The sequence below is a fragment of the Saimiri boliviensis genome, chromosome 14, assembly GCF_048565385.1.
Source record: "Saimiri boliviensis isolate mSaiBol1 chromosome 14, mSaiBol1.pri, whole genome shotgun sequence".
Lineage (NCBI taxonomy): Eukaryota > Metazoa > Chordata > Mammalia > Primates > Cebidae > Saimiri > Saimiri boliviensis.
In genome coordinates this window covers 38547115-38569862 of record NC_133462.1, presented here as the reverse complement: position 1 = coordinate 38569862, position 22748 = coordinate 38547115, and positions in this window count along the sequence as shown.

The window sequence follows — 22748 nt, the reverse complement described above, 5'->3', positions numbered from 1 at the left end:
GAAACCCTATCTTCATTCCAGAAGTGCTATGGTGGGGGTATATTCAGCACAGTCAGCTTTGGGAGTTCAATAGGGTAAACTCACAATTTGGGGGTAGGGAGAGGATTTTTGAACTGGACTTTGACAGTTGCATAAGAATTTGCTGGAGAAAACAGAACAGGCAAAGGTCTGGAGAGGAGAGAGCTTAGAATAAACATGCCTGGATAGAGTGAGGTTGGAACTTTAAGGGAGAGGAGAAGGGGAGGGAGCAAGAGGAAGGTGGGAAACGTAAGAATAAGCTAGAGGCTGGGTGGGCGTGGTGGCTCACACCTGTAATCCAAGCACTTTGGAGGTCAAGGCGGGTGGATCACCTGAGGTCGGGAGTTCAAGACCAGCCTGACCAACATGGTGAAACCCTGTCTTAACAATAAATAAATAAGAAAAAAAGAAGAAGAAAAAGAGGCTAGAAACACCCAGGCTCTCCCCAACCCCCAACTCTGAGGGGAGGCACAGCAGACTCACGGGAAGGGAAGGCTCTCCCACAGCTGCACTTCCAGGTCTCAGCCTGTGTCCAGGGAGCATCGAGGGTCCCAGGGCTGGGCTGGGGGAGCACATCGGACAGAGGCCGACTTCAGGGACAAGAGCTAGTCATCCTGGCCAAGGGAGGGGACCCTGGACTCTGTGAGAAGGGTCAGGTGGGGTAGTGGGGCATGGGGAGGGTGGACTGGAGAGGGAATCCCAGGATTGAGGTGGCCCAGCAGAGACAGAGGGGTGGGGTTCCTGTTGGGGGGTGGGTCCAGGGGCTGTTGTGGACAGGCCAGTTTCCCTGGCCACCTCGGACACCTCTTTCCAGACTCCCCTGCCAAAGTCCACCCAGATTTGTTCTGCAACAAATATACTTTACCTGGGCATGGGGACAAGCACTGGGTTCCCTAGAAGCAGCCCAGCATAGGTACAAAAGGTGGGGAGAGATTGTCCTATCCCCAGGGACACTGCATGGCTGGTGTTGCCATGGCTAAGTCCGGAGCAAGGCTTTTCTGGAAGAACTGTGGGACAGGCAGTGACTCCATCCCAGAAGTCTCCCTACCTGCTCTCCAGGGGAGAAGGAAGCCAGAGCGTGTGTCCAGACCAAGATGTGGAGCTGTAGGAAGTCCCTGCACCCAGAAGTTCTCAGTGACAGCAGGGAGCGAGCAGTGTTCTTCACAGCCCCCGACCCAAGCTGCTGTCCACACCGCGTCCTGTGGCTTCAGACTTCCTATGCTGCCGCCTGGTCTGTTATGTTCCTGCCAGTTATTGACGTGGTATCACAGATACTGTCACCCTCCGCTGTACCCTCATTACATCACACTTTAAGACGGGACACTTAGGCTGGGTGCAGTGGCTCACACCTGTCATTCCAGCACTTTGTGAGGCTGAGGCAGGCAGATCACCTGAGGTCAGGAGTTCCAGACCAGCCTGACCTTCTCATCTCTCCTGAGATGGAGAAACCCTATCTCTACTAAAAATACAAAATTAGCCAGGCGTGGTGGTGCATGCCTGTGATTCCAGCTAGTCTGGAGGCTGAGGCAGGAGAATTACTTGAACCCTGGAGGCGGAACTTGAGGCGAGCCGAGATCTTGCCATTGCACTCCAGCCTGAGCTACAAGAGCAAGCCTCCATCTCACACACACAAAAAAGAAGGGACATTTAGGCTGGGCGTGGTGGCTCATGCCTGTAATCCCAACACTTTGGGAGGCCGAGGTGGGCCGAACACAAGGTTAGAAAATCAAGATCATCCTGGCTAAGACAGTGAAACCCCGTCCCTACTAAAAAATACCAAAAAATTAGCCAGGCATGGTGACACGTACCTGTGGTCCCAGCTACTTGGGAGGCTGAGGCAGGAGAATCACTTGAACCCGGGAGGCAGAAGTTGCAGTGAGCCGAGATTGTGCCACTGCACTCCAGCCTGGGTGACAGAGCAACGCTCTGTCTCAAAAAAAAAAAAAAAAAAAAAAAAATGGGACATTTAGGCTGTCAGTCTTCCCCGGTATCACAGTCCTCCCACCAGGACTGTACAAAGCACGCACATGGTCTCCCCAACAAAACTGCATAATCAGCCAGGTGCAGTGGCTCACACCTGTAATGTCAGCACTTTGAGAGGTTGAAGTGGAGAATCCTTTGAGGCTAGGAGGTCAAGGCAAGCCTGGGCAACATAGCAAGACCCTATCTCTGCAGAAAAATAGAAAAATTAGCTGGGCATGGTGACATGCACCTGTAGTCCCAGCTACTCGGGAGGCTGAGGCGGGAGGAGTACTTGAACCCAGGAGTTTGAGGCTGCGGTGAGCTATGATGTTGCCACTAGACTCCAGTCTGGATGACAGATGACCTTGTCTCTAAATACACATCATCATCATCGTCACCAAGTTCCCATTGCACAGACTGTAACCCTGTCTCATTGTCACCTGTCCATGTGACACCCTGCTCTTTTCTGGTTGCTCCACTACCTGAGACATGCATGCCTCCTGTCACCTTTACACCTTCATCTTTCTGCCATGACTGTGACGTGGTCCCCTGCACATGGTAGTACCATCACCCAGAGTGTCAGGTTCTGAACATCACAATCAACTGGCATCAGCATCAACCAGGCTCAGTAGAAAGAGTGACCAAGCTCGGTGGTGCCAGAGCCAGCCACGTTGCCCCACGTCACATGCAGATCGGGCCCCAGGAAGACACCATGGATTACCACCTGGCGCCTCAAGCCCTGATGCCGCTCAAGGGTCTGAGATACTGACACCAGGGCTGCCCACCCTCAGCAAAATGAGGTCCATGTGCTCCAGTGGGGATCTGGTGTTTTAAAGTTCTTTTTTTTTTTTTTTTTTTTTTTTTTTTGAGATGGAGTCTCACTCTGTAGCCCAGGCTAGAGTGCAGTGGTGCCATCTGGGCTCACTGCAACCTCCGCTTCCCAGTTCAAGTGATTCTCCTGCCTTAGCCTCTCGAGTAGCTGGGATTCTAGGTAAGCACCACGATGCCTGGCTAATTTTATATTTTTAGTAGAGACAGGGTTTTACCATGTTGATGAGGCTGGCCTCAAACTCCTGACCTCAAGTGATCTACCTGCCTTGGTCTCCCAAAGTGCTGGGATTACAGGAGTGAACCACTGCACCCAGCCCCTAGTTGGGGGTGTTTTGTTTTGTTTTTTCCCCGAGACGGAGTCTTGCTCTGTCACTCAGGCTGGAGTGCAGTCATGGGATCTCGGCTACTACAAACTCCACCTCCTGGGTTCAAGCAATTCTCCCGCCTCAGCCTCCTAAGTAGTTGGATTACAGGCATGGGCACACCACCACGCCCGGCTATTTTTATAAACATATATATATATTTTTAGTAGAGACGGGGTTTCACCATATTGATCAGGCTGGTCTTAAATTCCTGACCTCGTGATCCACCCACCTTGGCCTCCCAAAGTGCTGGGATTTCAGCCGTGAACCACCACGCCCAGCCCCTAGGGGGGTTTAAAATTACAGTGTCACCTGCTGCTGTCAAACTGCCTCCCCATCATTCCCAGTTCCTGTGACATTGTCACCTGTTGCTGTCACAATGTCACACTATTAATGTCCCCCAGAGCTTTCCCCACTTCCGCTGCTGCCGCTGTCATCCCGTTAAGGTCACTGTGAGTTATTCCAGCCCCACCCTCCATCTTTCTGAACAGTCAGGGAGCCCCCGACATAGGCGGGACTTGACTGTGTGCTCCCGGGCCAGAGACCCCATATGTCCATTAGGAAGGCATGAAGACAGGGGTGGGCAGGGTGTGCCCAGAAGCAGAGGGTCAGGGCTGGGGACAAGGAGGTGGGAGGAGGGATGGGGAGATGCCCGCAGCCTGTGGTGCGTGGAGTGCACTGGGCCAGCCTAGGCCAGGGTGGCTTGGGGACAGAGCCCTCTTTGTATAAGCACAGGAAGCAGCTGGGAGTAGGAGCATTGCGTACAAGGCCAGGAGTTTGGCCACATGCCCAGGAATGAGGCTTGGAGCAGCGAGAGAGGCCGTGGAGGTCCCAGGAAAGCTCCGAGGAAGAGGTCAGGCTCACGACAGACCCCCAAGACAGGCCCTGCTATCATCCTGTTACACAGATGAGGAAACTGAGGCACAGAGCCACCAGATCGCTCTCTGGGACCCCACAGCCAGGAAAGAATACAGGCAAATCTCAACCCAGGCCACAAAGCTGGAAACCTTCCCCGTGGCCTTGGGCCCTGACCCACACCCCTGCCCCATTGCCTTGATGTTCTAGACAGGGGACCTGTCTAGGGTCAATATACAATATAGTCTCTCTCTTACTAATAAACACAAATGTTTGCACCTTTAAACATTGTTCTGTATTTGCCTTTTTTCCTCTTTGTAAAAATAATTTTTAAAAAATACGAGCTGGGCACAACGGCTCATGCCTGTAATCCCAGCACTTTGGGAGGCTGAGGCAGGTGGATCACAAGATCAGGAGTTCAAGACCAGCCTGGCGAACAAACCCCATCTCTACTAAAAATACAAAAATTAGCTGGGCATGGTGGTACGTGCCTGAATCCTAGCTACTTGGGAGGCTGAGGCAGGAGAATTGTTTGAACCAGGACCTGGGAGGAGGAGGTTGCAGTGAGCCAAGATCGTGCCGCAGCACTCCAGCCTGGGCTACAGAGTGAGACTCCACCTCAAAAACAAAACAAAAAAAACAGGGTCTTGCTCTGCCACCTAGGCTGAGGTGTAGTGGGAAGATCACAGCTCACTGCAGCCTAGAATTCCTGGGTTAAGCAATCCTTCCACCTCAGCCTCCAGAGTAGCTAGGACTACAGGCACACACCACCTATCTAATTCTTAGGGTTTTTTTTGTTGTTGTTCTTTTTGTTTTGTAGAGATAGGGTCTCACTATGTTGCCCAGGCTGGTCTCAAACTCTGGAATCAAGTGATTCTCCCACTTCATTCTCCCAAAGTGCTGGGATTACAGGTATGAGCCGTCATGCCTGACCTCTTTCTCTTTCTTCCTTCCTTCCTTCCTTCCTTCCTTCCTTCCTTCTTTCTTTCTTTCTTTCTTTCTTCTTTCTTCCTTTTTTCTTCAGACGGGGTTTCACTCTGTTGCCCAAACTGGAGTGCAGTGGCACGATCTCAGCTCACTGCAACCCCCACCTCCCAAATTTAAGCGATTCTCCTGTCTCAGCCTTCTGAATAGCTGGGATTACAGGCATGTGCCGCCAAGCTTGGCTAATTTTTTTGTATTTTTAGTAGAGATGGGGTTTCACCATGTTGGTCAGACTTATCTCGAATTTCCGACCTCAGGTGATTCGCCCACCCCAGCCTCTCAAAGTGCTGGGATTACAGGTGTGAGCCACTACGCCCAGCCTCTACATTCTATTCTCTGTGGATCTGTGTGTTCTGGACATTGCATACATTTTTATTTTACTTTATTTTATTTATTTTATTATTATTATTATTATTATTATTATTATTTTTTGAGACGGAGTTTCACTCTTGTTACCCAGGCTGGAGTGCAATGGCGCGATCTCGGCTCACCGCGACCTCCGCCTCCTGGGTTCAGGCAATTCTCCTGCCTCAGCCTCCTGAGTAGCTGGGATTACAGGCATGCGCCGCCATGCCCAGCTAATTATTTTATTATTTATTTAGAGATGGAGTCTTCCTCTGTCACCCAGACAGCTGATGTGAAGTGGCACAATCTCGGCTCACTGTAACTGTAACCTCTGCCTTCCAGGTTCAAGCAAGTCCCCTGCCTCAGCCTCCCAAGTAGGTGGGACTACATGCATGCTCCACCATGCCCAGCTAATTTTTTTTTTTTTAAAAATTTTAGTAGAGATTGGGTTTTATCATGGTGGCCAGGATAGTCTCGATCTCGTGACCTCATGATCTGCCCATCTTGGCCTTTAAAAGTGCTGGAGTTACAGGTGTGAGCCACCACACCTGGCCTCTTTTTACTTCTCAATACATCTTGGCAATATTTTCATGGCAAGCCCACTCCCATGAAAATATTTCATGGCAGTATTTTCATGGGAGCAGGGGCTCATGCCTGTAATCTCAGCACTTTGGGAGGCCAAGGCAGGCAGATCCCTTGAGCCCAAGAGTTGGAGACCAGCCGGGGCAACACAGCAAAACTCCATCTCTACAAATAATACAAAGCTTAGCCAGACATGGTGGCATGTGTTTGTAGTCCCAGCTACTCAGGGGGCTAAGGTGAGAAGACCACTTGAGCCCCAGAGTTTGAGGCTGCAGTGAGCTAAGATCACGCTGGACTGGGAGACAGAGCAAGACCCTTTCAAAAAAAGAAGAAGACGGAAAGAAAAGAAAGACAGAGAGGGTCGGACGTGGTGGCTCACGCTTGTAATCTCAGCACTTTGGGAGGCTGAGGCCAGTGGATCACAAGGTCAGGAGTTCAAGACCAGCCTGACCAACCCAGTGAAATCCCATCTCTACTAAAAATACAAAAATTAGCTGGGCATGCTAGTGAGCGCCTGTAATCCCAGCTACTTGGGAGTCTGAGGCAGGAGAATCGCTTGAACCTGGGAGGCAGAGGTTGCAGTGAGCTGAGATCACACCACTTCACTCCAACCTGGGCGACAGAGCAAGACTCTGTCTCAAAAAAAAAAAAAAAGAAAGAAAGAAAGGCAGAGAGGGAGGGAGGGAAAGACTGAAAGAGAGAGAGAGAGAAGGAAGGAAAGGAAGGCAGGCAGGAAGGCAGGGAGGGAGGGAGGGAGGAAAGAAGGAAAGAAGGAAAGAAGGAAGAGGCTGGGGGTGTAGTGGCTCATGCCTGTAATGCCAGCATTTTGGGAGGCCAAGGCGGGCTTTAAGGTCAGGAGTTCAACTTCAACTGGATTAGAATTAGTCCTACTGGGAGAAGGGAGGACCCTGGCACCACCCACTGCCAGCCCTGCCATCTGCACCCATTTATCTGGGGCCCCAGTGCCCGCCCCGCCTCTCTCCCTCTGGTCCCATCCCTGACGGCTAAGGCTGCACTTGCAGCTTTCTGCCCTGCCCCCTAAAACCTTAAGGGGGCCATTAGTTAAGTCAGACGAGAAGACTGAGGCTCAAAAATAAAGTTGGTTAAGTGCAAACTGTCATATCCAGAAACCTGAACATCACTGATCTTCAGAAAATGCATGCGTGCCAGAGCATTCACTGGCACTCAATAAATGCTGAACGGAGTGGAAGTTGCTTGTGGAGAGCTGAGCAGGACTCAGATTGAAAGGAATCTTGAAAGCCAGGAACATAGACACGACCTGGCGGCAGCAGGGAGCCATGGTGGGTTCTAGGCAGGGAGTCACGCCATCCTATTTATGAGGACTTAATTGCCAAGAGGAAGTTAATCGAATCTGCCACTAGGGGGCACTCAAGTCTTCCCACAGATTGTTAGGTGGCCACCGGTCACGGGGCTATTGAGCATTTGAAACAGTTCAGTGGAGATTTAAGTGTGAAAGCCACATAGATTCGCAAGCACTTCATACAAGAAAAAGGATGTCGGAAGCTTCAAATAGCAATGACAGGGTGAAATGCTGGTATTTTGGGTACACTAGACTAAATAAATTATATTATTAAAATTTCATCTGTCTCTTTTTACTTTTTAAAATGTGGGTTCTAAAAGAGTTAAGATTGTCGGTGGCCGGGCATGGTGGCTCTCGCCTGTAATCCCAGCACTTTGGGAGGCCGAGGCTGGTGGATCACTGGAGGTCAGGAGTTCAAGACCAACCTGACCAACATGGAGAAACCCCATCTCTACTAAAAATATGAAACTAGCCACGCATGGTGACGAATGCCTGTAATCCCAAATACTCGGGAGGCTGAGGCAGGAGAATTGCTTGAATCTGGGAGGCAGAGGTTGCGGTGAGCTGAGGTCGCAACACTGCACTCCACCCTGGGCAACAGGAGTGAAACTCCATCTCAAAAAAAAAAAAAAGAGTTGGTTTGTGTTGGTTGCATTTTTATTTTATTTATTTTTTATTAGACAAGATCTCGTCTGTTGCCCAGGGTGGAGTGCAGTGGTGTGATCACAACTCACTACAGCCTAAACCTCCCAGACTCAAGTAATCCTCCCACCTCAGCCTCCCAAGAAGGTGGGATTACAAGGGCATGCCACCCGGCCCAGCTAATTTGTGTATGTTTTGTAAAGACAAGGTTTCATCGTGTTGCCGGAGCTGAACTCAAACTTCTGGGCTCAAGTGATCCTCCTGCCTCAGCCTCCCAAAGTGCTGGAATTACAGGCATGAGTCACCATTCCTGGCCCTGCATTCATAGTTCTGTTGGACAGCACTTGTTTAGAAATAGGAGTTACTACTTTTTTCAACAGTTATCAGGGGTTGAACTACCCTCTCTTCTTATTTCCTCTGACTTTGGTCATTCTTCAAGTTAACAATCTACCGGGTTGTTCTCTTTGTTCACTGAATGAAGGCAGATGTTCATAAATACATAGGCCAAAAAGAGAGGATGGGGTCATTGTTTCATAAATATGGAATAATATTGAATATACTGTTTTATTCACAGGACTTTCTGGAAACTACTTAGACCACCTACTAAAATCTAAATTCATTCTTTTTCATTGCTTGATAATCTTCTATGGTGTGGATGAACCTTAATTTATTCAACCACACCCCCATTTATGAGTTAAAAGGTTTTATTACCCACCACTACCAAAAAGAAAAACAAACAAAGAATGATGCAGTAAGAATTTTTTGACTGGGTTCAATGGCTCACACCTGTAATCCCAGCACTTTGGGAAGCCAAGGCAACAAGATCGCTTGAGACCAGGAGTTCAAGACCACCCTGGACAATGTAACAAGACTCCTGTCTCTTATTAAAAAAAAAAAAAAAAAAAATTAAAATTGGCTGAGCATGATGGCATGCACCTGTAGTCCCAACCACCTGAAAGGCTGAGGTGGGAGGATGACTTAAGTCTGGGAGGTTGAGGCTGCAGTGAGCCATGATCACACCACTGCATTCCAGCCTGGGCATTAGAGCAAGACCCAGTCTCCACAAAAATTAATTTTATACCTATGCCCATATGTGCTGAAGATTTTCTTTCCAAGGGAAAGATTTCTAGCAGTGAGGTTGCTGGGTGAAGGACTTCTATATTTTTAATTTTAATAGATGTTGCCAGGTTGTAGATACTGACAAATTGATCTTAAAATTAATACAGAAAGGCAAAGACTGAGAATAGCCTGCAAAATATCAAAGAAGAACCAAATTGGAGGACTGTCACTACCCAATATCAAGACGTTCTGGAAATACGCAATAATTAAAACAGTATTGCCAAAAGAAGACACACAGATCAACAGAATAGAGAGTCCAGAAATAGATCCATGCAAATATAATCAATTGATCTTTGCCAAAAGTGCACAGGCAATTCAACAGAGAAAGGACAGTCTTTTTGTTATTTAGCAATCAATGTACTCCCTGCCCAATGCACACAGAGGCCAACACATGGCACCAGCTTTTGAGAAAATAAAAGCTTTATTGCAAATCGACTTCAAGGAGCCAGGAAGAACCACTCAAATCTATCTTCTGGAGCTGCAGGCTGGGTCAGCTTTTATAAGCAGAGGGTAATGAGGTGTTTTTTCTGATTGGATCTTGCATTGAAGTGAGGCTGGGAGGCATGATCTGATTCGATCCTGCCATGGGGTGATGCCAGGGCTCTCTCTGATTGGATCCTGAGTCCTGTCAGGCGGTGTCCACTTCTTAATTCAGTCTCCACTCCTCTCTCCTCAGTGGGAGCACGTATGTTCCGCCTGTGGTTACACACTTGGTTCACCTGACCTGCTCAGGTTATGTGACCTTCAGCCTAGGGGTCCATGGCAATTGAAAAACAACTCAGAACTTTGCTACATAAAAGTTGAACCATTAGGAGGCTGACGTGGGTGGATCACCTGAGGTCAGGAGTTTGAGACAAGCCTGGCCAACATGGTGAAACCCCATCTCTACTAAAAATACAAAAATTAGCCCCGTGTGGTGGCGCACATCTGTAATCCCAGCTACTTGGGAGGCTGAGACAGGAGGAGTGCTTGAACTCAGGAGGCAGAGGTTGTAGTGAATTGAGATCGTGTCACTGTACTCCAGCCTGGGAGACAGAGTGAGACTCCATCTCCAAATAAAGAAGAAAACTAAAAACGAAGTTGAACCAGATGATTGGTCTGGTGTGGTTACATTTTCCACAGATGGTGTGAGAACAATCAGATGTCCATATTCAAAAAATCAGCACAGACTTTACACCGTATAAAAAATGAATACAAAACAAAAACGAACACAGGCCAGGCACGGTGGCTCATACCTGTAATCCCAGCACTTTGGGAGGCCGAGGTGGGTAGATCACCTGAGGTCAGGGGCTCAAAACCAACCTGGCCAACATGGTGAAACCCCATCTCTACTAAAACTACAAAAATTAGCTGGGCATGGTGGTGGGCACCTTGTAATCCCAGCTACTTGGGAGGTTGAGGCAGGAGAATCAATTGCTTGAACTCAAGAGGCGGAGGTTGCAGTGAAGATCATGCCTCTACACTCCAGCCTGGGCAACAAGGGTGAGACTCCATCTCAAAAAAAAAAAAAAAATACAAAAGTGTGTTGAGAAATGCTGCGTGTATGATAAAATTATATTGTTTGGTAAGAAGAATGATGGCAAGGAAAACCTAGCCGGTCTCCCCAAGTGGAAAACTGCTTGGGGCATTCTAAAGTAGAAAACAGTATATGTATATATATCATACACCGGTTAAAACAATTCTTTAAGCACGGGATATGTGACCCTGCCCCCGTGGCTCCGCTCCCTTGTAGAGAATACTTTTGGGTTTGTCCTTGATCAGTGGTAAGCAGGCACCAGCTGCCTACCTAGTTTATCTTGGTTCTATGAGAAAACACAGAACACCTGTTTGTTTATAATAATCACCTGTTCAGAGAGAACAAATACGTGGGTCAGCGTCTGCTCAAGGCCCTCACTCCTCTGAGGCTCTCAGCTCAGAAGGCCGTTGGTTCCCCAGATAGGCCCACTTTGCTCTTCTATCTGGGTATCTGCTTCTTAATGCCTTCGGCACTGCCTGGGTGGGGGTCTCTACAGCAGGACTGGTCTCGGTAAAAGGCGGGATAGTGAAGTACTTAGAATAGGAAAATTCACAGAGAGAGAAAGTAGAATAGAGGTTACCAGTGGCTGAGGGAAGAGGGATGAAGTGTTATTATTTAATAGGTACAAGGCAGGGCATGGTGGCTTACGCTGTAATCCCAGCACTTCGGGAGGCTGAGGCCAAGGGATCACTTGGGGTCAGGAGTACAAGACCAGCCTGACCAACATGGTGAAACCCTGTCTCTACTAAAAATACAAAATAAACTCAGGAGGTGGAGGTTGCTGTGAGCCGAGATCGTGCCTACTGCACTCCAGCCTGGGTGACAAAGCAAGACTCCATCTCCAAAAAAAAAGGCCGGCCGGGCGCGGTGGCTCAAGCCTGTAATCCCAGCACTTTGGGAGGCCGAGGCGGGTGGATCACGAGGTCAAGAGATCGAGACCATCCTGGTCAACATGGTGAAACCCCGTCTCTACTAAAAATACAAAAAATTAGCTGGGCATGGTGGCGCGTTCCTGTAATCCCAGCTACTCAGGAGGCTGAGGCAGGAAAATTGCCTGAACCCAGGAGGCGGAGGTTGCGGTGAGCCGAGATCGCGCCGTTGCACTCCAACCTGGGTAACAAGAGCAAAACTCTGTCTCAAAAAAAAAAAAAAAAAAAAGGTACAGATTTCCTGTTTGGAAAAAGTTCTGGAGATGTATGGTGAAGATATTGTAGGAAAGAGCTCCCGATCCAGACTCCAAGAGAGGGTTCTTAGGTCTCACACAAGCAAGAATTTGGGGCAAGTCTGTAAAGGGAAAGCAAGCTTATCAGAAAAGTAAAGGAATCAAAGAAGGCCTACTCCACAGAGCAGCCAGGAGGGCAGCTAGTTACCCATTTTCATAGTTATTTTTTGATGATATGGTAAACATAAACAGATGGATTATTCATGTCTCCCTTTTTTAGACCACATGGGGTAACTTCCTGATGTTGCCGTGGTATCTGCAAACTGTCATCACGCTGGTGGGAGTGCAGCAGTGAGGACGACCAGAAGTCACCCATGTCACCATCTTGGTTTTGGTGAGTTTTGACAGGCTTCTTTACTGCAAACTGTTTTATCAGCAGGGTCTTTATAACCTGTATCTTGTGCCAACCTCTTGTCTCATGCTGTGACTTAGCATGCCTTAGCTGTCTGGGAGTGCAGCCCAGCAGGTCTCAGCCTCATTTTACCCAGCACTGATTCAAGATGAAGTCGCTCTGGTTTACATGTTTCTGACAGTGATGATTTCACAACATAAATGTACTTAATACCACTGACTTGCATACTTAAAAACGGTCTGAGGACCAAGCTCTGATTTTTTTAAAATCTTGCCCGAATTCCTATCTAAGGGGTCTGGGTCTGCCCTACAAACTATAATTTCTCATCAGATGGGTTTTTTTGTTTTGTTTTGTTTTGTTTTTTGTTTTTTGTTTTTTGTTTTTTGTTTTTGAGACGGAATTTCACTCTTGTTACCCAGGCTGGAGTGCAATGGTGCGATCTCGGCTCACCACAACCTCCACCTCCTGGGCTCAGGCAATTCTCCTGCCTCAGCCTCCTAAGTAGCTGGGATTACAGGCACGCGCCACCACACCCAGCTAGTTTTTTGTATTTTTAGTAGAGACGGGGTTTCACCATGTTGACCAGGATGGTCTCGATCTCTCGACCTCGTGATCCACCCGCCTCGGCCTCCCAAAGTGCTGGGATTACAGGCTTGAGCCACCATGCCCGGCCCCCAGATGGGTTTTATTTAACCCTATATATTGTGAATTACTTTCCAATCTAACTCTGGCATAATGTTATGTGATGTGGGAAATTAAAAAGTTCCTCTTTAAAGTTTCCTTTCTTGTTAAAGACTAAATCTGCTAATAACTCTTTGTGAAGCCCTATCCTATGTAGGTGTTAAACATGCCACGCTTACAGGCACGTAGTACATTCTATGTTCTTATACTTTAACCAAGATATCTGTGCTGGATGTGCTCACAGGCATGTCCCAGCTGGCAGCCTATGACCCTTAACCTGTTTAGAAAAGTTTTAAGTTATTAGCCAATCGGGTTTTAGTTTAGGTTTTGAGGTCTGGCACCAACCAATGGAGATCAGAGACAGCAGTAAGGATGACCCTGTATACATAGGGGATAAATATGTCTGCTTTTCCTTGTTAATTGTACTCTCATAGCAAGGTGGCTAGTGAGGGTGCCCTTTCTGCAGTGCAGGAAGTAAAAAAGTAAAAATTGCTTTTCTGGGAGATCCTTTGTCTCAGTGCTAATTTTTCTTTGTGGCACCAAGCATCTGTTTCCAACACGTGACAAAGAAGAAAATCAAAATATTTTACCCCAAAACATGTTTCTTTGCCATATTTTGAAATGGCCTTGGGCCGAACATGGTGGCTCATGTCTGTAATCCCAGCACTTTGGGAGGTTGAGGCAGGCAGATGACTTGAGGTCAGGAGTTTGACAGCAGTCTGGACAACATGGTGAAACCCCCTCTTCACGAAAAATACAAAAATTAGCCAGATGTGCTCACTTGAACCCAGGAGGTGGAGGTTGTAGTGAGTCAAGATCATGTCACTGCACTCTAGCCTAGTGACAGAGCAAGACTCTGTCTCAAAAAAAAAAAAAGAAAGAAAGAAAGAAAAGAAAAAAGAAATGGCCCTGCAAAGCCATCCTTAGTGGGGGAAAATTTGCATTTGTAAAGAATCTCTAGGCAGGGCATGGTGGTTCACACCTGTAATCCCAGCATTTTGGGAGCTGAGGCTGGTGGATCACCTGAGGTCAGGAGTTTGAGACCAGCTTGGCCAACATAGTGAAACCCCATCTCTACTAAAAATTATAAAAATTAGCTGGGCGTGATGGCAGGCACCTGTCATCCCAGCTACCTGGGAGGCTGAGGCAAGAGAATCACTTGAACCTGGAAGGCGGCGGTTTCGGTGAGCAGTGAGCTGAGATCACACCTCTGTACTACAGCCTGGGCAACACGAGTAAAACTCAAAGAAAAAAAAAAAAGGTAAATTGTATGCTCTATATATTATACCATGCAAAGAAACACGAAGCATCATAGCCCTAGATGTAAAATACAAAGCTATAGGGGATGGTGCAAGAGGAGGGTGGAGGATGGGAGGGAGAGAAAAAGAATAAGGAAGGAAAGGAGGGAGGAAGGGAAGGGGAGGAAGGAAAAACTCTACAAAACTCTACAACTTCTAGAAGAAAATCTAAGTAATCTTGGATTTGGTAATGAGACTTTATTTTTATGTGTTTCTTTGAGATAGGGTCTTGCTGTGTCACCCAGGCTGGAGTGCAGTGGTACGACCATATCTCACTGCAGTCTTGACCTCCTGGGATCAAGTGATTCTCCCACCTCCACCTCCTGAATAGCTGGGAACACAGGCAGGAGCCATCACACCAGCCTAATTTTTAATTTTTTTTGTAGAGACGCAGTCTTACTAGGTGGCTCAGGTTGGAGCAATGAGACTTTAACACCAGAAACATGTTCTGTAAAAGGAAAAAAAATTGGTATTGAATTATATTAAAATTGGAAATGTTTGTTCTGTAAGTAAAAGATACTCTTAAGATAATAAAAAGATAATACTGGAAGAAAATACCTGTAAAACAGATGTCTGAAAAAAAGACTTGTATACAAAACAGATGTTGCCAGGATGAAAGTGTTCAAATCATCTTAAAGAACACATTCCTCCCAGTCATAGATGACGGCCAATTTTCCTACAGGCATGCCAGCAGTGAGTGTTACACTCTTTAAAATTTTTGCCAATCTGAGAAAGTGGGACATACTTTTTACTTCAGTTTGCTTTGTGTAATCCCAGACCATTTGAGCATCTTTTCATATGGTTTGGGGTGGCTTGGATTTATTCTCTGGGTTCTATGTATATTCACTGACTTTGTCCCCTTTTGGGGTTATTTTTTTCCTCAATTTGTACACAGTGTGCTTCTTTGTCACTTGAATTATTGACTTCAAAATTTTGTACTGTCTTTGCCATCCAGAGTTCTTAGTTTTTATTTTATTTGTGTGTTTGTTTCTGAGACAGGTGTCTCACTATATTGCCCAGTCTGGTCTTGAACTCCTGGGCTTAAGTGATCCTCCCACCTCAGCCTAGCAAATAGCTGTGATTACAGGTTTTTAATTTCTAAGAGTTTTTAATCTTTAGCAAGAAAAATGTCTTTTTATTTTTCCACTAGAGATTTTAGTTTGTAGGTATTTTTGTTTGTTTTGTTTTGTTTGAGACAGAGTCTTGCTCTGTCACCCAGCCTGGAGAGCAATGGCGTGATCTTCGCTCACTGCAGCCTCTGCCTCCTGTGCTCAATTGACTCTCCTTCCTCAGGCTCCTGAGTAACTGGGATTACAGGCACCCACCATCATGCTCTGTTAACTTTGTATTTTTAGTAGAGATTGGGTTTTACCATGCTGGCAAGGCTGGTCTTGAACTCCTGACCTCAGGTGATCTGCCCACCTCGGCCTCCCAAAGTGCTGGGATTATAGGCATATACCACCACACCTGGCCCAAGTTTGTAGTTTTCAAAGTCTCTTTGGTCCTTTGGTTGTATAGGCAGCTGCTTATATTTTCTTTTCTTTCTTTCTTTCTTTTTTTTTTTTTTGAGACAGAGTTTCATTCTTGTTGCCCAGGCTGGAGTGCAATGGCATGATCTTGGCTCACCGCAACCCCCACCTCCTAGGTTCAAGGGATTCTCCTGCCTCAGCCTCCCAAGGAGTTGGGATTACAGCAGCCAGCCACCACACCTGGCTATTTTTTGTATTTTTAGTAGAGACAGGGTTTCACCATATTGGCCAGGCTAGTCTTAAACTCCCAACTTCAGGTGATCCACTGGCCTCAGCCTCCCAAAGTGCTATGATTATAGGTGTGAGCCACTGCACCCAGCCAGCTTAGATTTTCTAATAGAATTTTTATTCCTCATATGTATTTTTTATTTTATAAGTATATCTATATCTATATATGTTTAGAGATGAGGGTCTTGCTTTTTTTTTTTTTTTTGAGACGAAGTTTCATTCTTGTTGCCCAGGCTGGCATAACCTTGGCTCACCACAACCTCCACCTCCCGGTTCAAGCACTTCTCCTGCCTCAGCCTCCCGAGTAGCTGGGATTCCAGGCATGCGCCACTATGCCTGGCTATTTTTGTATTTTTAGTAGAGATGGGGTTTCTCCATGTTGATCAGGCTGGTCTTGAACTCCCAGCCTCAGGTGATATGCCCACCTCAGCCTCCCAAAGTGTTGGGATTATAGGCATGAGCCACCACTCCTGGCTGGGTCTCACTCTTTTGCCCAGGCTAAAGTACAGGGGCACCATCACAGCTCACTGCAGTCTCGACTTCTGGGGCTTGAGCCATCTTCACACCTCAGCCTCCTGAGTAGCCAACACCACAGGTGCACACCACCACATCTGGCTAATTTTATCTTTTATAGAGACAAGGCCTTACCATGTTGCCCAGGCTGGTCTCGAACTTCTGGGCTCAAGCAATCCTCCCACCTCAGCCTCCTGGAAACCTGGGACTACAGGTGTGTGCCACTGTATCTGGGCACAGGATTCACTTGCTTTTCAACAAATTGCAAAAGGAGGTCACAGAGTGACAGAACTGAGATCCGATCCACGTGTCTGCAGAGGGTGTAGCTGCCAGACCCTGTGGTGATATCAAACGTGCAGGTGGGTGGTTAACTTGGGTTCTGTCCCTTAGCCCTAGTAAGACATGCAGGGGAAACCCCTTTCCCTTGCTGCTTGGCCAGCCCTCTGGGGACACAGGAGCCAGGTAGCGCAGGGGAACGGGCCCCAGGGAAAGCAAGGTGAAAGGGAAAATGCTGGACTAGTAGTCTCAGCTACTCGGGAGGCAGAGGTGGGAGGATCACCTGAGCCCAGGAGTTCAAGCCTGCATTGAGCTGTGGTTGCCCCACTGCACTCCAGCCTGGCCAACAGTGAGACCCTGACCCAAATAAAAATAAATAAAAATACAGGCCAAATGTGGTGGCTCACACCTGTAATCCCAGTACTTAGGGTGGCCGAGGTGGGCGGATCACCTGAGGTCTGGAGTTCAAGACCAGCCCAGCCAATATGGCGAAACCCCATCTCTACTAAAAATACAAAAAATAGCTGGGCATGGTGGCAGATGCCTGTAATCCCAGGTACTTGGGAGGCTGAGGCAAGAGAATCACTTGAACCCAGGAGGCAGAGGTTACAATGAGCCAAGATCGTGCCACTGCACTCCAGTCTGGGTGACAGAACAAGACTCCATCTCAAAATAAATAAAATAAAATAAAAATACAGAAAGAAAAAGAAATGATAGCATGCAGAGGAGGCCATAGAGGATAGAAACAATGAAGAGCTTCCCAGTTTGGGGGTCCTCAGAAGATGGGGCCCCACAGGAGGGGACTGGTCTTTCTGTGAGGCTCACTTGAGGCCAGGAGTTTCTTCCCTCTATTCTGATGCCTTGGCCTCTTGTGCCTTGCTAATGCTTCTCCCCGAGTTCCCTGATTTCTTCAGGGTTAGCTAATTTGTTCAAGAATTTGCAAACAACTGGCTTGTCCAAGAGCACATGGTTCCTACGCAAAGCTCACACCCCACAATCACCTCCTTTGCAGAGCTGTGACACCCTGAGCCCATTGCCCTGAACTGATTACTTTAGGGCCAGGTGCCAGGCAGTTAGGGACAGCACCCATGCCCCAGAGCCTGGAGAAATTGTTCAAACCAGCCCATGGCAACTTTCATCTGCTCACTGTGCCTTTCCCAGGGAAACTACAATAAAGCTTCTTACCCATGTTTCCTCCTTCTCTCTCTCTCTCTCTCTCTCTCTCTCTCTCTCTCTCTCTCTCTCTCTCTGACACAGAGTCTTGTTCTGTCACCCAGGCTGGAGTGCAGTGCTGCAATCTCAGCTCACTGCAACCTCCGCCTCCCAGGTTCAAGCAATTCTCCTGTCTCAGGCTCCCGAGTAGCTGGGATTACAGGTGGCCACTACCACACCCAGCTAATTTTTGTATTTTTCGTAGATATGGGGTTTCACCATGTCGGCCAGGCTGGTCTCGAAATCCTGACTTCAGATGATTCTCCTGCATTGGCCTCCCAAAGTGAAGGGATTAGGCGTGAGCCACCACCCCTGGTGTCTGTCTGTCTGTCTGTCTGTCTCTCTTTTGTAGTGTAATCACAGCTCACTGTAACCTTGACCTCCTGGGCCCAAGCAATCCTCTCACCCCAGCCTCCCAAGTAGCTGGGACCATGGGGCATATACCATCATGCCCAGTGAATTTTTAAATTTTTTGTAAAAATAGGGTCTTGCTACATCACCAGGCTAGTCTTGAACTCCTGGCCTTAGGGAATTCTCCCACCTTGACCTCCCAAAGTGTTGGGATTACAGGTGAGAGCCTTCTGCTACATTTTAAAATAAGAAGCAGGTCAGGCATGTTGGCTCACACCTGTAATCCCAGCATTTTGGGAGGTTGAGGCGGGCAGATCACCTGAGGTCAGGAGTTCAAGACCAGCCTGGCCGACATGAGGAAACCCTGTCTCTACTAAAAATACAAAAAATTAACTAGGCATGGTGGCAGGTGCCTGCACTCGAAGCTACTCAGGAGGCTGAGGCAGGAGAATCACTTAAACCCAGGAGGTAGAGGTTGAAGTGAGCTGAGATTATGCCACTGCACTCCAGCCTGGGTGGCAGAGCAAGATTTTGTCTAAAAAAAAAAAAAAAAAAAAACAAGCTTCTGGTTGAGGTGGCTCATATCTGTGATTATGTCACTTAGAGAGGCTGAGGAGGGAGGATCACTTGAGACCAGGAGTTTGAGACCAGCCTGGGTGACAAAGCAAGAACCCATCTCTAAATATAAGATTTTTTTCAGCCAGGCATGGTGGCTCGTGCCTGTAATCCTAGCACTTTGGGAGGCTGAGCTGGGTAGATCACCTGATGTTAGGAGTTCAAGATCAGCTTGGCCAACATGGTGAAACCCCATCTCTACTTAAAATACAAAAAATTAGCTGAGCGCGGTGGTGGATGCCTATAATCTCAGGTACTTGGGAGGCTGAGGCAGGAGGATCACTTGAACCCAGGGGCAGAGGTTGCAGCGAGCCGAGGTCATGCCATTGCACTCCAGCTTGGGCAACAAGAGTAAGACTCCATCTCAAAAAAAAAAAAAAAAATATATATATATATATATATATATATATATATATATATATATAATTTTTTTTTCTAAGAGACAGGATCTCACTGTGTCATCCAGGCTGGGGTGCAGTGGCATGATCTCAGCCCACTGCAGCCTCGAACTCCCGTGCTTAAGCAATCCTCCCACCTGAGCCTCCTGAGTAGATGGGACCACAGGCATGCACCACCAAACCTAGCTAATTTTTGTGTATTTTGTAGACACTGGGTTTCACCATGTTGCCCAGACTAGTCTTGAACTCCTGAACTCAAGACATCCTCCTGCCTTGGTCTCCCAAAGTGCCAGAACTACAGTCATGGGCCACTGCACCTGGCTGGCAAAATCAACTTCCTAAATTGATCGAGACCTGACTAAGATACTTTGGGTTTACACAGCTCAATTCGTATCTGTTGATGCATTAAATGAATGGATTTTCTGCTCCTGCTCAGGGGCTTGGGTAAAGCTGTCATGCGGATAAAAGGATCAGAGACATGAAGCAATTATTATAGAAGTGAGAGTAGTGCCAGGCACTGTGGCTCACACCTGTAATCCTAGGACTTTGGGAGGCTGAAGCAGTCAGATCACTGAGGCTAGGAGTTCAAGACCAGCCTTACCAACATGGTGAAACTCCATCTCTACAAAAATACAAAAATTAGCTGGGTATGGTGGCAGGCACCTGTAATCCCAGCTACTCAGGAGGCTGAGGCATGAGAATTGCTTGAACTGGGGAGGTGGAGGTTGCAGTGAGCCAAAATCAAACCACTGCACTCCAGCCTGAGCGACAGAATGACACTCCATGTCTCTTTTTTGTTTGTTTGTTTTGAGACAGAGTCTTGCTCTGTCACCCAGGCTGGAGTGCATGGCACGATCTCAGGCATGAGCAACCATATCTGGAATGATAGTTTTTTTTTTTTTTTTTTTTAATCCATACTGCAATGCTAGTGGAGGAGAATGAGTTTTATGGTGTGGTTTCAAGAGCCCTGCAGAAGAAAAACTATCTTGAAGCAGGTTATGGTTTTTTGTTTGTTTGTTTTTCTGGAGACAGTCTCGCTGTGTCACCCAGGCTGGAGTGCAATGGTGCCATCTCAGCTCACTGCAACCTCTGCCTCCCGGGTTCAAGTGATTCTCCTGCCTCACTCTCCCAAGTAGGTAGGATTATAGGCACATGCCACCATACCTGGCTAATTTTTGTATTTTCAGTAGAGATGGTGTTTCACCATGTTGGCCAGGCTAGTCTTGAACTCCTGACCTCAAGTGATCCACCCACCTCGGCTTCCCATAGTGATGAGAGTACAGGCGTCAGCCACCGTGCCCGGCCTATGTTGTTTATTTTTATTTTTGTTTTGTTTTTGTTTGTTTGTTTGTTTTTTCTGAGACAGGGTTTCACTCTATGGTCCAGGCTAGAGTGCAGTGGTGCCATTACAGCTCGCTGCAGCCTCGAACCCCATGGGCTCAAGTGATTTTCCCACCTTAGCCTTTCAAGTAGCTAAGACTACAGGCATGGGCTCAAAATGCTGAATAAAATCACACAGACTTCATTACCAGGAATCCTTAGCAAAGCAGGCTCACCTACTACTATTTTTTTTTTTTTTTTTTTTTTTTTGAGACGGAGTTTCGCCCTTGTTACCCAGGCTGGAGTGCAATGGCGCGATCTCGGCTCACCGCAACCTCCGCCTCCAGGGCTCAGGCAATTCTCCTTCCTCAGCCTCCTGAGTAGCTGGGATTATAGGCACGTGCCACCATGCCCAGCTAATTTTTTGCACTTTTAGTAGAGACGGGGTTTCACCATGTTGACCAGGATGGTCTCGATCTCTCGACCTCGTGATCCACCCGCCTCGGCCTCCCAAAGTGCTGGGATTACAGGCTTGAGCCACCGCGCCCGGCCCACCTACTACTATTTAATTTGGTTTATTTGTGAGCAAAACTCCATCTCAAAAAAAAAAAAAAAGAGAGAGAGAGAGATAGGGTCTCACTCTGTGACCCAGGCTGGATTGGTGCAATGGCATGATCACAGCTTACTGCAACCTGGAACTCGTGGGCTCAAACAATCCTCCCACCTCAACCCCCAGAGTTGCTGGGACTATGGGCATGCACTGCCATTCCCAGCTCATTTATTCTACTTTTTGTAGAGATGGGGATCTCACTGTGTTGCCCAGGCTTAGCATAATTCTCTTCTTGCACTGTTCAGGGGGCCAGAGCTTAACATCATCATTCCCCATGAAGGAAACAGAACTGGATTTTGGGCTGAGTGTGACAGCTATACTGGGACCATGTTTTTTCCCTGTCTGCAGAAAAGAGAGCCCAGATCAGAAAACATGTTGCATTTAGGCCAGGTGCGGGGGCTCACACCTGTAATCCCAACATTTGGGAGGCTCAGGTGGGCAGATTGCTTGAGGCCAGGAATTTGAGACCAACCTGTCCAACATGGCGAAACCCCATTTCTACTAAAAATATAAAAATTACCCGGCATGGTGGTGAGCACCTGTGATCCTAGCTACTCAGGAAGCTGAGGCAGGAGAAGGGCCTGATTGAATCCAGGAAGTGGAGGTTCCAGTGACCTGGGACTGCACCGCTGCACTGCAGCCTGAGTGACAGAGTGAGACTGTCTCAAAAGAAAACAGAAAAAAAAAACAAAAACAAAAAACCTGTACATCTGTTAGTAGACTCTCTGATAAGGAGTGTGAAGTGACATACTTATCACCTGCTGAGTAGTTATTTAAATACCATCATGTTTGTGCAAATTCAAGATCTCTTATCTAAAATTGGACTGGGTATCGTGGCTCATGCCTGCAAATTTTAGCACTTTGGAAAGCTGAGACAGGAGGATCTCTCATGCCCAAGTGTTTGAGATCAGCCTGGGCAACATAGTGAGACTCTGTCTCTACAGAGAAAATTATTAGAAATTAGCCAGGTGTAAGTTTAGATACTCAGGAGGCTGAGGTGGGAGGATTGCTTGAGCAAGGGAGATTGAGGCTGCAGTGAGCCCACTATTGCACTCCAGATTGGGTAACAGAGAAAGCCCCTGTCTCAAAAATAAATAAATAAAAATAAAAATTTAAAGATATTTTATTTAAATGTTTAAGCATCTTCATATACCAATATTTTCTTTATTTTATTTTATTTTGAGATGGAGTCTTGCTCTGTCGCCCAGGCTGGAGTGCAGTGGTGTGATCTCAGCTGACTACAGTCTCCGCCTCCTGCATTCAAGTGATTCTCCTGCCTCAGCCTCCCAAGTAGCTGGGATTATAGGCACCCACCATCATGCCTAGATAATTGTTGTATTTTTTTTTTTTTTTGGTAGAGACCAGGTTTTACTATGTTGGCCAGGCTGGTCTTGAACTCTTGACCTCGTGATCCACCTGTCTCAGCCTCCCAAAGTGCTAGGATTACAAGCGTGAGCCACCACACCCAGCTTCATATAACAATATTTTCTAAACTCATTTCCTATTATAATAACGTAGCCTAGTCTGTCGCAGTAGCTCACGCTTGTAATCCCTGCACTTTGGGAAGCCGAGTCAGGCAAATCACCTGAGGTCAGGAGTTTAAGAC